Raw genomic sequence first — 13,858 nt, forward strand, 5'->3', positions numbered from 1 at the left:
TGTATTTACCACTCTCGTAGAAGATACCAAGGAGAGAAACTGAAAAATATATCAGAACATCATTTCGATCCACAAAGACAATGACTAAAAGACAATGAATAAAGAACTGTAATGTAGTAAAGAACGGATACGAGTGCGAAGCAGCGCGGTCACTAACATTCTAGATGGTATGCAATAGCTAAGGCTCATATTTCAATTATATTCTAGATTCGTTTCATTTCGTATATTGTATAAATGATGAACACGATGCTTTGCATTTACGGTCTTTAGAATATATCTGCAAGCTTTAAAAATTAGAGAATAATGAACATTATGTTTGCTGAGCGTAGTACATTTCTCACGTAGGATATGGTAATTGGGTAGCGAGAACTATACAAGTCCGTAAGGTAGTCAGTAAAATCGATAGAAATAATTCAGCGTGGATAAACCATTCATATTTCCATATGTCTGCTGTTCTTTCTTTTCCCTCAGTGTTTCCGCAGTTCCTAAAATGTCCTTTAATATTTTATTTCCGCCGTTTGGAAGGCACTAACTAAACACATATTAGGAACAATGGCGTGCCTCTGAGCTGCGGGCAAGAGAACCACAAATTTCTATGCACATGCTACCAACATTTGCCATCTCCGACTACAGAAACCCAATACGTTGCTCACCCGGCTCCCGCCGCGTCTCAAGTGAAAGGTACACAACAGTGTACCTACGGAGAAAGATTCGCAGTCGTACTCGCGAAAGGCAAACTTAAATATTTGGTGTGTTCTATCGGGTCGGTGCTTTGTGCCTGCTTCTGCAACAGCAAGAGCGTATCTTGGTTTCTGCCTGCAGGGCTTTCATTGACATTTACGTCTGCCACTTTCCCTCAAAACACGCTCATTTGTGCTGAAAAAAAATTTCGCAGAACACGTTGTCTGTCTATATTTCATTTTCTACTTATTGCTCACGCACACACGTACACAAACACTCACACACTAGCACTAAGATGGGAATGAGACAGCTAGAGAAACAGAGAGAGAGAGAGAGAGAGAGAGAGAGAGAGAGAGAGAGAGAGAGAGAGAGAGAGAGAGATATTAAGTATAGTGCTTGACAAAAACAGAGAAGCAGCCAGAAGGGAGGAGGAAACTAAATGGAACTTCATGGGTCGAGAGCTTAGAATATGTTAGTACGTGGCTGCAAAATCGAGTTCAGTTTACAAATAATTTGACAGTATTGGCCCACTTATCAGTTCAACGGTTAAAATCCTCTGGCCTGGATGCAAGCACTAATTTGATTGGCAAGGATGTCAAAGCCGCCGTATCCCCTCCCGAGGTAAATTGGCCTACAGCAGACTGTTGTAACTGGTCTTTGATGTCCTGAAGTGGCACTGGATCATTGTTGACGTTCGAGCTGGCCCCACACTTGTTTTGTCGGGGACAGATAAGGGAATCTTGCTGGCCACATAAATACCTCAACATTACACACACAGTTTATAGAGACACGTGTCATGTATGGATGGTCATTGTCCTGATGAAAAATGACACCGCAATATTGTCGCATGATCGGTAAAAGGACGTGTGATGTCAGTGACGTACCGTCGCCTGTCTTACCCCAATCACTACCAGCCGTTCGCTGAAGTCATACCCGATAGCTCCCCGCTTCATGATGCCACGAGTAACATTGCTGTATCACTAATAAACATTGAGATATTGGAACCTCTCCAGATCACAGTCATATTCGCCGACGGAGGTCATACGGGATTGTGCAGTACAGAGATTCGTCACTGAACACTTGACATGTGTCCTGGTCACTGCGCCACTCCAGATTCAGTAAATTGTGTTGTGGCGTTATAGCAGCTTACACATGGGACAATAATTCCCTAGACTTCCTTCCTAGATCCTGACCTGTGGTGTGAGGTGCCACAGAATGTCCATTTCTTGTTCTCAGAAGGTAGGCGCAAACGTGGAGGAGTTACGATATGCTTGGTGCACAGAACGGAGGTCCTCCCTTTTTGTGGTCAGATGTAGAAGAACGGAACCTTCCATCACGCTCCCACGTTGTCCCAGCATCGACCCAATGTCACATTCAATAGCGCCACACATCTGGTTATTGCATGATTCGTCCAGCCGGACAAATGGAAGCCCACAAAAGTTATGCTGTCTCACACGAGTAGGCGGCATCTCCGTGTCCTTCATAGTGATCACCCGTCGTCAGATTCTCTTCACGGTCCTTAGGTGCCATACCAAGCCTCGTAACATACCCGCCGGTGCTGTGTACGTATACGACGTTACACTGCCATCCGATCATGTCTTTAAGGCCGGCAGCGCAGGGGCTCAGAGGTCAGTCGTGTTCCCGACTGCGCTCTTGTGTTGTTCATCGTATGTTTCGTTGTCGGTTTCTGATCCTGCTACGTCTAGGCTCTCGATTTGGTTCACTCTTCGGATCTGCATTCTGCCGTACCCCTCTCTAGCTGTCGTTATTGTCTTCGTTGTTGTCCACAGTTGTTCTCTTCCAGGCCAGTCGGCCTGCGTCTCCCGGTCATATCGGATTCCGGTTACTTGAGAGATGAAAATAAATATTGCATTAAGCACTGAATTGAGGTTCTTTGTCGTCACTCTTAATTAGTTATGGGATGTGGGTGCAGGAATGGCCGTGAATGTGGACCACCTCGCCACTATTTCACCATATTTACACGTCACAGTTTTCTCGACATACCGCGATGCCACGGGGATAATGTGCGTTCCGCTTGTCTGTCGACAGAGTAGCCCATTTGGAGATAAATAGTAATAGAGGCCATGGTTGTTGTGTACCAGTTCTCTGAAATTTCGCCCCATCTGGGGGAGATATCTTCAAAGGTAAATCGGCAAACGCAGTTACGCTGTACTAATTTTAGAGTTAGTAGTATGTACTGAAAGCTGCAACGTACAATTTTAATGCGATCCAGCACAGGACCTCACTCGCTCTGTAACGGCTGTGTTATTAATTTATTCAAGAATGCCATCAGACACAGAACTGAGACGTATTTCAATCGGTTTCTAATATTCTGTATCAGCTTTTAATTTTATTTAATGTACATAGTTATCTCTTACCAAATACAGTTTTCTTGGACGTTAATAGCTCTTCTCTATATACCTCACCGAAAATCTCATAGTGAAGGAATAGTAATGCCACATCTACACTCCTTTTGCCAGTTATTTTCCATCTTGGTGAGTAAGGCTTCAGATGAATGACCGTTTCTTCCATTTGACCAGATTATAATTACTAATTTAGTTCAAATTCTTCCGCTATATTTACAGTGAAGTAATAAATATCAAAAAAGCCGTCACCTGAAACTTCATCTCCATTTACCCTCTGCCAGGCACTTAATGTGATTTGAAGGATATCTATGCAGGATGTAGATGTTAGAAGCTACCGGTTTCAGCAATACAATATGTCATAACCAGGCCATCTAGAGAATGGCTGACTTTTTTCAATGACAAAATGTATTTATGTCATATATGAAAAAAAGGCAATCTTCGCACCAGCTTATGTACTCACGACTTTAGCACAAGTCAACAGCTAGACGTCAGCAGCAGCTAGTGTTTGATTATTGTTACAAACATAATGATTTGAATGGAGAATGTCAGCCTGACATTAAACTGCACTGTGAGGTTTGTGAAAGGGAGCGGATGAAATACCATTTTTTAGTATATCATGTATTTTCAATAAAATCCTTACAAAAACGCGTGATCATTATGACTTACCCAGTGAGAATAAGAAGCAAATTGAGTCATTTTGTATAGGTCTCTGCAATTACCGTACTGACTTAGTTACAATTACTGCACTTCTTTACAAACTTTTGATTCGCATTAGAAATAAAAAAAATTAGATACGAGGGAGGAAATAAGACATTTTACAATTTGAGAGATATATTATTCTATTATGTGCATGTTTTGTATATTCATAAGACATAATTTATCAATCACTGAAATATTTTTTAAATAATCGTTCTTTATACGTGTTATTTACCCTGTACTATATTCAGACTAATAGCAGTGACACTAAACTTACACATTCCATCCGTCAATTCTGCTTGCATGAATTTAATTCCTCAGGGTTGGAGCTCCCTACATATTAAGGATGGATGCCTTCTTGCTAAAGATGTAGATATCTGGAGGAAAATGCGATGGGTCGTACTCTGTCATCATCAGACCATCGGTTTGTTTAACCTTGCAACATAAATGATCCCACCCATCTCAGTAAACTGAATTTTAGCGTTACGTTGAACGTGCTCCGTTTCTATTATTACTTCACAGTCACTATCTGGTGCTATGCGTGCCTCTATCAGTTTCGCTCTCCTGGCAAACAGTTGATAAGCAGTGGTGAAAAGCAGTATACTGAAACGAAATAGCTGTGGCTCAATGTGTAGTTCAGACACTGGAGGTGTTGGAAACCCAGAGTCTGGAAACAACCTTGTGTCCTGTTCCGATATATCACGAAGTCCGCCAGTGCGCTGATGACAGCCGCACTGGCTCGACGATTCACACTTGTGTTGGTGACTCAAAGTCTAGAAGCAGCTGTGAGTCCTGCTCTGATATATCACGTACTGCATCACGAATGTGTCTGTTGCTTTCTGCTCCAATGCGTCAGGCAGCCATTGTGCTATGCGATAAAGAAAAGAAAATCGTAAATATTTGTGAAAACTAATACACATCTATACAATAAATAAACGGTTAGAGAGACGTATTTAATACTTACATCTGCAAAACTGTTGTTCAGTGTGGCATCCGATGGGGCAGATCTCTCGTGACATTTGACACAGCACAAGTCCATCTGACGGGTAGTAAGTATGGATGCTGCGGAACGATCTAGCTAGATGGTCCAACTACTGAGGGTTATATACACACAACCCCATCCCTAAATTAAAAAAGTTGCAGGGATCAGATTGCCGGTCGACCTAGCGGGAGATGAGCCTGTGCTGTCATATACGATGACATCTTTTGACAAGTGGCCATCGTAATGACCTTTTTACCTTTACCACTCTGGCTGTCATTTTTGATGGAGGTGTTGTATAGGCTGCCGTCTTGAAAACATTTTAACGTTCTGCCATCTTGGTCACCTGTGACATCGTAGTTGTGCCATCTTGACAAGCTCTTGAGCATAGGAGAATGGGTGCTGTGGAGGGCCTAAGATTCCTGGCTGCAGTGAGCTCACATTTATTTACCATGGCATGGTTACCTGTTGTGATGTATTCAAGGCCAGTGCACGTGGGTGAGTGCCCAAAGAAATTCAGTGCTCCCGATAGGGCCTTGGTCATCAATAAATTTCCACTGTCGACTGAGAATCTGCAGATGCATTTTCAGCAAGAATTTAGCGAAATTGGGGTTTTGAGGAATGTAGCTGCAGAGGTGAAAAGGCAGCATGTGTTAATGCTGCTATGGTCGCGAGACGCGGGGTTAAGCCTAGCACACCACAAGCGCAGGAAAGAACATAGCGAGGTGCGGCAGCCTGCTGTCATCTGGTCCAACTATGGGGAAGGGGGCAGGGTTACGTGAGCAAAGCGTCCTGTGCTCCCGCGCATTCGGCCACCGGCTGCCCCCAACAGAACACATATGTTGGTGACCTGTATTGGTGACCAGGCGCATCTCAGCGGCTGGTAACATGTGATGTATTGTCTGTATCACGAATGTGCTTGTTTCTACAAATAAACATGCCAAGCGCTCCTTCCACAGTTTCATGAAGTATAAATAGATATGATGATGAAGTCCCATACTCCGTAACAGAGCGTAGGTGAGGATGCGCGAGACTCGCACCGCCGTACTAGGCAGGCTCCTAGTTTGCAACGGTACTTTCGCGTTCTCGTCAATACGGCACCAGAACGTTTAAGTTCTACCACTGTAAATACGGAAGATCGGCGATTCGGAATTTCAGAACTGTGTAGTAAGTAGAGGCAGGAACACCACCACAAAATTACGTAGCACTAACACTCCAAACCATCGACTGTCGGAGAGAGATTTTAACCGTGTTGAACCTAATGGTAATGTATCGAACTATTTTTCTCTGAATCATACAGTTTGTGGGAAAAGCAGTGAGAATAAATACTTTTGGAAACCTTTTATCGGACAAAGCCTGTTATAACAATAAACTGTTTCACTTAGTAAAACGGCCTCCAGCCCAAATCGGGCACAGTGTCTAGACAAAAAGATGAAGTCAATTTTCGACACTGAATAAATAACTACTTCCACTTACTACGTAATTTAAACACAACCACTTAATTTCCATTTACTTCGGTCACTTGGCAGTAAGTACTATTAATTCCACTTTCTGTTACTTCTGGAATTTATCGCTATACTTCAGTAATTATTTAAAGAACACACACATATCTTTCTACAAGGATACAAAAAATATTAAACTTATAGCTATCATTCATATGACCAAAACTATTATTTAACACGACTAAATTTCATGTATTTAGGACTGTTATTTGTTAATGTTTTACTAACACCAATATTCGTCTGGCTTTCTTTGACATGGAGAAGCAACACGAACAATTACTGTTAAGATTGTTGCAGTTAAACAATTATGTTACTTTACTTTCAGAGATGCTATTGAAAACTTATCCTCATGGTCACGCAAAGCGGTAGCCCTTAAACTGATACGTGCAAATTTAGCATTTAATAATGATTTTCAGAATTTAATACCAAAACAGTACTACTGCCAGTAATTTACTATTATTCAAGCTTCAATAAACATCAGGATACTCGGAATAAATTCATTTAGGTAAGGACCCTTCTGAGGTAAATGAAATAGGAAAATTACGGTCAAACACAAAGGTACATTTAACACTTATATTTCTCTGATTGAAGATGGATGGTTCATACTGTGATACACTTGTAAATAAAGTACTTTGCTTGTTACTGGTGTGGAAGGTGGCGTGAGGCGGTGCTGCATAGTAACATTGCGCAGGTACGGCTCTTGATGTACATAGCTCTGTCTTCCTCTTGGTGGCGACGATAAAATTGCAAATTTCTGAGCTATTAATTTATTGCCGTGCTGCACCAACCATGTAGAACACTTCCGAGGTCAAAACCAAGTCTTGCACGTAAATTCGGGGCCTCTAGAGCTTGACCAACGTAATGCGTGTTCACCACTTGCAGGGCAGCTACCGACTGCCTGAGCCACTTGCGCGCCAATTCTCACTCGCGCACCCCACCACCTTTTCCATTCCACCACAGAACGGAGTTCCGTTCTACCTATGATCCCTACACCTTCTCAATTTACACTTCTGCTTACAAAAACCCTAAGTATGAACCAACTACAATTGCATGAAAGCATATACATACAAAATTGACATAATTAATTAGAGATGTACTTGAAATATTACATAATTACTTACACTAATGTCAAAGAGGTTATTTCAAACAGATAAACTACACCTAACAAAAGCTTACTCTCGTTAAAGTATTTGCTTAATTTTTAAAATATATTACGGACCAAACAATTTTAAAATATAAAGATTAATAGCAGTATTATATTTACAATAGCATTACAAGTGGAGGTGGTTTGTCGTAGATATATCATAGAGTAATTGCATACACCTCTTCAAAACACGTCTGGTAGACCTTAAAGGGCACAATGTATTGCATTAATGCACCAAAGGTTCCCGCTCCTCCAAAACTTCTCTAACATAAGAAAAATATCAATAATTGTTTTTAATAACAAAACTATTATAGATAAGTGGGTAATTATATTTTTACAGAGCGCTTTTGGGCTATTTGGAATTTCCAGCCAATTTTGCTTAGCATAAGTGTGCTATGACATCACTGAGAAAGTGAGGTTGTGACGTCATCTTTTAACCAGCCACCATCTTGGTGATATTTTGACCTTCCGCCACCTTGTCTCCCATCTGACGTCACAGTTTCGCGATCTTGATCTTGAGGGAACCAACAGGATAACTGCCCTTGAATTTCCATTGGCGTAAAGGGGTGGGGGTGCAGGGTAGGTGAATTGGAGTTGGATGATATATTAATTGGATAATAAATACAGAAACAAGGATAAATTGTGCTAATTGGGTAGTAAATTATGGTAACAAAGTCATAAATTTAAAAATAAGTGTAAGGAAATTGGCATAGGTTGGTGAGGGAGGGGATCATAAGTTAAGGAAATGGGTTGGGGAGCTGGTGAAAGCTCATTTGCATAATTATGTCGTAATTCACATGGCCAGTGTGCCGACAGCCCCGTTACTTAAGTTCATGAAACGTAAATGACTGGAGGAATGCAAATGGGCGTTGTATGCTGTTGGTGTTGCTTTGAGCTTATGAATTATTTTATTTAAGTTTAAAATACGAATAGATCTGCATTGAATTCATTACGTTAAACTTTCGACATGTTCAGTTTCGATAGAATGAAACCTGGTATGCTAATCGGCCCACACATCACAGAAAATTTAAAGAAATTCAGTTTGAATTGCGGCTAAGGAGCAAGGAGAAAGCAACATGGTAATTCTTTAATAATATTGGAAATGTTTTTTTTGGAAACAACAAAACAGGAAACTTTAAGGGTCTGGCAGATGATCTAGTGCATTCGTGTGAATGAGTATAGTGTAACATGTCTCTAAAAGTAAACCTACTTTTCTTCCAGGAAATCTGTAGTTATATGAGCCATTAACATGGAGATCGCTTTCACCAAGTTGTACGCTAATGGAGAAATTGTACAAAGGGATCTGACTGTTGGCAAGTTAAGTGGTTACTGTTAGATGGTGAAAATTGACACTCCAGCAATGAGAGACCAAAAAGAACGCTCATACTGTGTCTGATATATTTTAATATTTCCTTGAAAGATATATCCACTATATATCGTCAAGTCAGGAACGAACGATAATAGTACATTTAAGATCTTATTGGGTTCTGTGACCCAAATTCGCTTCCCGCACCCGGGTTCCCGGGTTCGATTCCCGGCGGGGTCAGGTATTTTCTCTGCCTCGTGCTGGCTGGGTGTTCTGTGTTGTCCTTAGATTAGTTAGGTTTAGGTAGTTCTCCGTTCTAGGGACTGATGACCATAGATGTTGGGTCCCATAGTGCTCAGAGCCATTTGAACCATCTGTGACCCAAAGAACCTAAAGAAAACGTTCTCTATTCACTGTAATGTTGAACTTCTCCAAACTTGTGGAAATACACTACAAATCATTTAACATCTGCGGATCATCTAAAAGAAGAACACCACAGACCAAGCAATATTGAAAAGGATATGAATGTCATAAACATCAGTAAAGGCATACACTTCCTCTCTTTCCAAGAAAATTTCCACATACAAAAAGCATTAACACAAAATAAACAGTTGCTCAATTACCAGATAAATATTGGTAATCAGTTCTATATAGAAAAACTGATGAAATTACAAGAAAAAGAAAAGAGCCTTTTCCATCCTTCACCCCTCCCAAACCCTCCCCTCCCCTCCCACCACCATTCCCCACTCACAGATTCATTTCACTTCTCGCTCCTCACCTTCTCCTCTAACTCACACTGATATATACTTATGTCCTTTCACCACAAAAAAATCCTTCCATCGCTATGCCTTCTCTACTCTTACACAGTACATAAATACTCAGAAACATAATTAAATAGAACAATAATCCAATTTTTAAAAAACGTCTTGTAGGTCAAAGACAAAGTAGTGGAAAGGTTATGTTGGCAACAATTCAAAACACAAACAACAATACATACTTGAAGTACAAAAACAAACAGAATACAGTAGTGTGCATAAAAGGGTGTTGTGAAAAACATAAGAAATACACTCCTGGAAATGGAAAAAAGAACACATTGACACCGGTGTGTCAGACCCACCATACTTGCTCCGGACACTGCGAGAGGGCTGTACAAGCAATGATCACACGCACGGCACAGCGGACACACCAGGAACCGCGGTGTTGGCCGTCGAATGGCGCTAGCTGCGCAGCATTTGTGCACCACCGCCGTCAGTGTCAGCCAGTTTGCCGTGGCATACGGAGCTCCATCGCAGTCTTTAACACTGGTAGCATGCCGCGACAGCGTGGACGTGAACCGTATGTGCAGTTGACGGACTTTGAGCGAGGGCGTATAGTGGGCATGCGGGAGGCCGGGTGGACGTACCGCCGAATTGCTCAACACGTGGGGCGTGTGGTCTCCACAGTACATCGATGTGGTCGCCAGTGGTCGGCGGAAGGTGCACGTGCCCGTCGACCTGGGACCGGACCGCAGCGACGCACGGATGCACGCCAAGACCGTAGGATCCTACGCAGTGCCGTAGGGGACCGCACCGCCACTTCCCAGCAAATTAGGGACACTGTTGCTCCTGGGGTATCGGCGAGGACCATTCGCAACCGTCTCCATCAAGCTGGGCTACGGTCCCGCACACCGTTAGGCCGTCTTCTGCTCACGCCCCAACATCGTGCAGCCCAACTCCAGTGGTGTCGCGACAGGCGTGAATGGAGGGAGGGACGAATGGAGACGTGTCGTCTTCAGCGATGAGAGTCGCTTCTGCCTTGGTGCCAATGATGGTCGTATGCGTGTTTGGCGCCGTGCAGGTGAGCGCCACAATCAGGACTGCATACGACCGAGGCACACAGGGGCAACACCCGGCATCATGGTGTGGGGAGCGATCTCCTACACTGGCCGTACACCTCTGGTGATCGTCGAGGGGACACTGACGGTACATCCAAACCGTCATCGAAGCCATCGTTCTACCACTCCTAGACCGGCAAGGGAACTTGCTGTTCCAACAGGACAATGCACGTCCGCGTGTATCCCGTGCCACCCAACGTGCTCTAGAAGGTGTAAGTCAACTACCCTGGCCAGCAAGATCTCCGCATCTGTCCCCCATTGAGCATGTTTGGGACTGGATGAAGCGTCGTCTCACGCGGTCTGCACGTCCAGCACGAACGCTGGTCCAACTGAGGCGCCAGGTGGAAATGGCATGGCAAGTCGTTCCACAGGACTACATCCAGCATCTCTACGATCGTCTCCATGGGAGAATAGCAGCCTGCATTGCTGCGAAAGGTGGATATACACTGTACTAGTGCCGACATTGTGCATGCTCTGTTGCCTGTGTCTATGTGCCTGTGGTTCTGTCAGTGTGATCATGTGATGTATCTGACCCCAGGAATGTGTCAATAAAGTTTCCCCTTCCTGTGACAATGAATTCACGGTGTTCTTATTTCAATTTCCAGGAGTGTACATAGTGCTGCAACACATTTAAAAATTAGACCAAAATTATCAGTGTCTAACACAGAAAAACAACGATGCACTAGCAGACGGTATTTCCCGATGTAAGAGAGAACTCAGCCGAAACATCACCGTAAGTACAAATGAACGTATTTTTAACGAACTGACTTTTTATCTAAAAAGAAATCAAAATGTAAATAACTTAATTACAGGCCACTGATGATGCTTTACGTCAATAAAGCGAAACGCGTCTGGTGAAACTTTTTGTAGTTGCAACAACAGAACATTTCTCTTAATTTAAACCGCAGTAAATGATATCAAAACAAAAAACTCTATGTTATTGTCATGATGGCTTCATTTGACCAAGTAAAGTATTGATATTAAATGCCTTCTGAAGCCTCCTAAATGTGATACTGGCGGTTGAGATAATATGGAAATCAATCTTTGAGAGAGTCACTCGTTTCTTTTTCTTTTTTTTTCCAGCTTCCCACGTACTTGCACCACGTTGGCAGTGATAACACTTGTTAACGTTTATCCTCTCTATTTCGTAATATTATCTTACTCTGCGTCATTTGATCCTGCTTCCTCTATGTTACTTTCGTGGAGAAGCAATTGTATAATGAGACAAGCCAGCGACGTTTAATTCTAGAACTGTAGTTAGGAAAATTAGGTCAAGGCATTGCCTGAATCTTGCAGCGAAGACGGTCGACGCGTGAAACGCTGTTCCGTCCTTGCTTATGGCATTAGGCGCATAATGTGGAAAAGCTCTAACTGTCATTTATCTTTGTGGTCTTGTTGATTTTGACGGCGATAACAGATGGAAGCCGGCATATAACGAGTAGGTGTTTCTTAAGTCTAGCACCGCTAAGAGTGAGGGGGATACTTTACACCAAACTTTTGAAAATATGGTAATCTAGTTAGCTACTTTATATTTCAAAATTTTGAAAAAATATTTGTTGTTTTTAATAAGCGATTCCATCAGATTGCACAAATTTTTAACATTCTCAGTTAGCCTTCACCCAAAAATTTAAGTCTTATTAGTAGATGTCACTCCTCCCGGTAAATGTCATATTCAGTATTTTCAGTTTCAGTAACTTACTTACACAACACTACCGTTTTAAAAGGTATGTTGTTAAAAGGAAATCAAAGCCAAGGCTGTCGATTAGAGACTCGTTGACACCAACAATCCTTCTCTTCCCAGGAAAATACTGCAGTTGAAAATGCCTTACAGCACCAGAATTCGAATTGGATACCTGTGAGCCTACAGCCATCACACAAGTGTGCATTCGCGTCCTCTGGATTAACTGTACAATTCGTGACACACACTAGAGATACAACTTATCCACTGCTTCCACAATATGGCTTCCGAAGAGTGCAGAACTAAGTAATATGTCAGACGAAATATGATAATGATTATGGTTTGGATGTTGGGGTCACGACGTCGGACCATTGTTGACATAGACAAAAATTTCATTCCTTTTATCGGGTAACCAGTGGTGGAAGATGGAAGAACACAAGAATGTTATCGTAGAAGGTGCTAGGTATATGAGTTGTGAGACTCCATACTTTCATCATCCAATGAACTACGAATATGAATGCGCTGACATTGGCTGAGGGATAATAGAGTATCTCTGACATAATTAAAAGTACTTTTCTCTATGAAATGGGTAATTTATTTTCACCACCAGATGTTAGGTTCAAATGGCTCTGAGCACTATGGGACTTAACTTCTGAGGTGGTCAGTCCCCTAGAACTTAGAACTACGTAAACTTACCTAACCTAAGGACATCACACACATCCATGCCTGAGGAAGTATTCGAAGCTGTTACCGTAGCGGTCGCGTAGTTTCAGACTGTAGCGCCTAGAACCGCTCGACCACCCCGGCCGGCCCCAGATGTTAGGCTCTAACGTTTTACTCAGTCTACGTATCATTATAAACTACTTTTAAGAATGTTCGAAACATATTTTCGCCACTCGGAGGCCTAAAGTAAAATATATATTATATATGTACTTCTCTCTCCACCTCACTATAGGATGTATAGGACGTCAGACCTTAAATGCAGTATATCTGCAGTACTATGCCAGAGAGATTTTGGTAGGTGAGTTATCTTCTGTAAGAGCTACCAGAAATTATTACGTCTAGCGACAAGAAATTGTCTTTCAAGTCAATCGTTTCGCCATTTATATATCTTGCTTGGTAGTATAACAACGTACGCTATCATACACATTGGCTATAATTCATGAGAGGTCGCTTCAGTGCCAAAAATAGTACAGTTACTTCTTGTAGTATGTTTAGTTTTCTGTAGTTAGACAAATTCAGTGAATATCATTACAGATAGTGCAAACCTCCTACATCAATTTGTTCAATAAAATTTGCGAATTGTAATTGACCGGTTACTTTTTTAAAGCAAGTTTTTTTTATCTGTGGCTATATGGTTTCGGAAATAAATGTAAGCGAAGATGAATCGCAGCTCTGTAAATGTAACCTACTGTAACGCATAGTTTTAGAAAGGTAAAAGTGTGTAAATACGCTGATGTAACGTTGTGATATAACTGAAGTACACAAAACGACAGAAGCGAAAAAGAACAGTGCTAGATTATTAAACTATATGTGGCTTCAATTATTTGCAGAATTTGCTGTTTATGTGTAACGTAATCTGAATAGGAGATGGAAGACACTTGAACACGTCCACATACGTGAATCTGTTCAC

Source organism: Schistocerca gregaria, chromosome X (genome assembly GCF_023897955.1).
Source record: "Schistocerca gregaria isolate iqSchGreg1 chromosome X, iqSchGreg1.2, whole genome shotgun sequence".
NCBI classification, from domain to species: domain Eukaryota; kingdom Metazoa; phylum Arthropoda; class Insecta; order Orthoptera; family Acrididae; genus Schistocerca; species Schistocerca gregaria.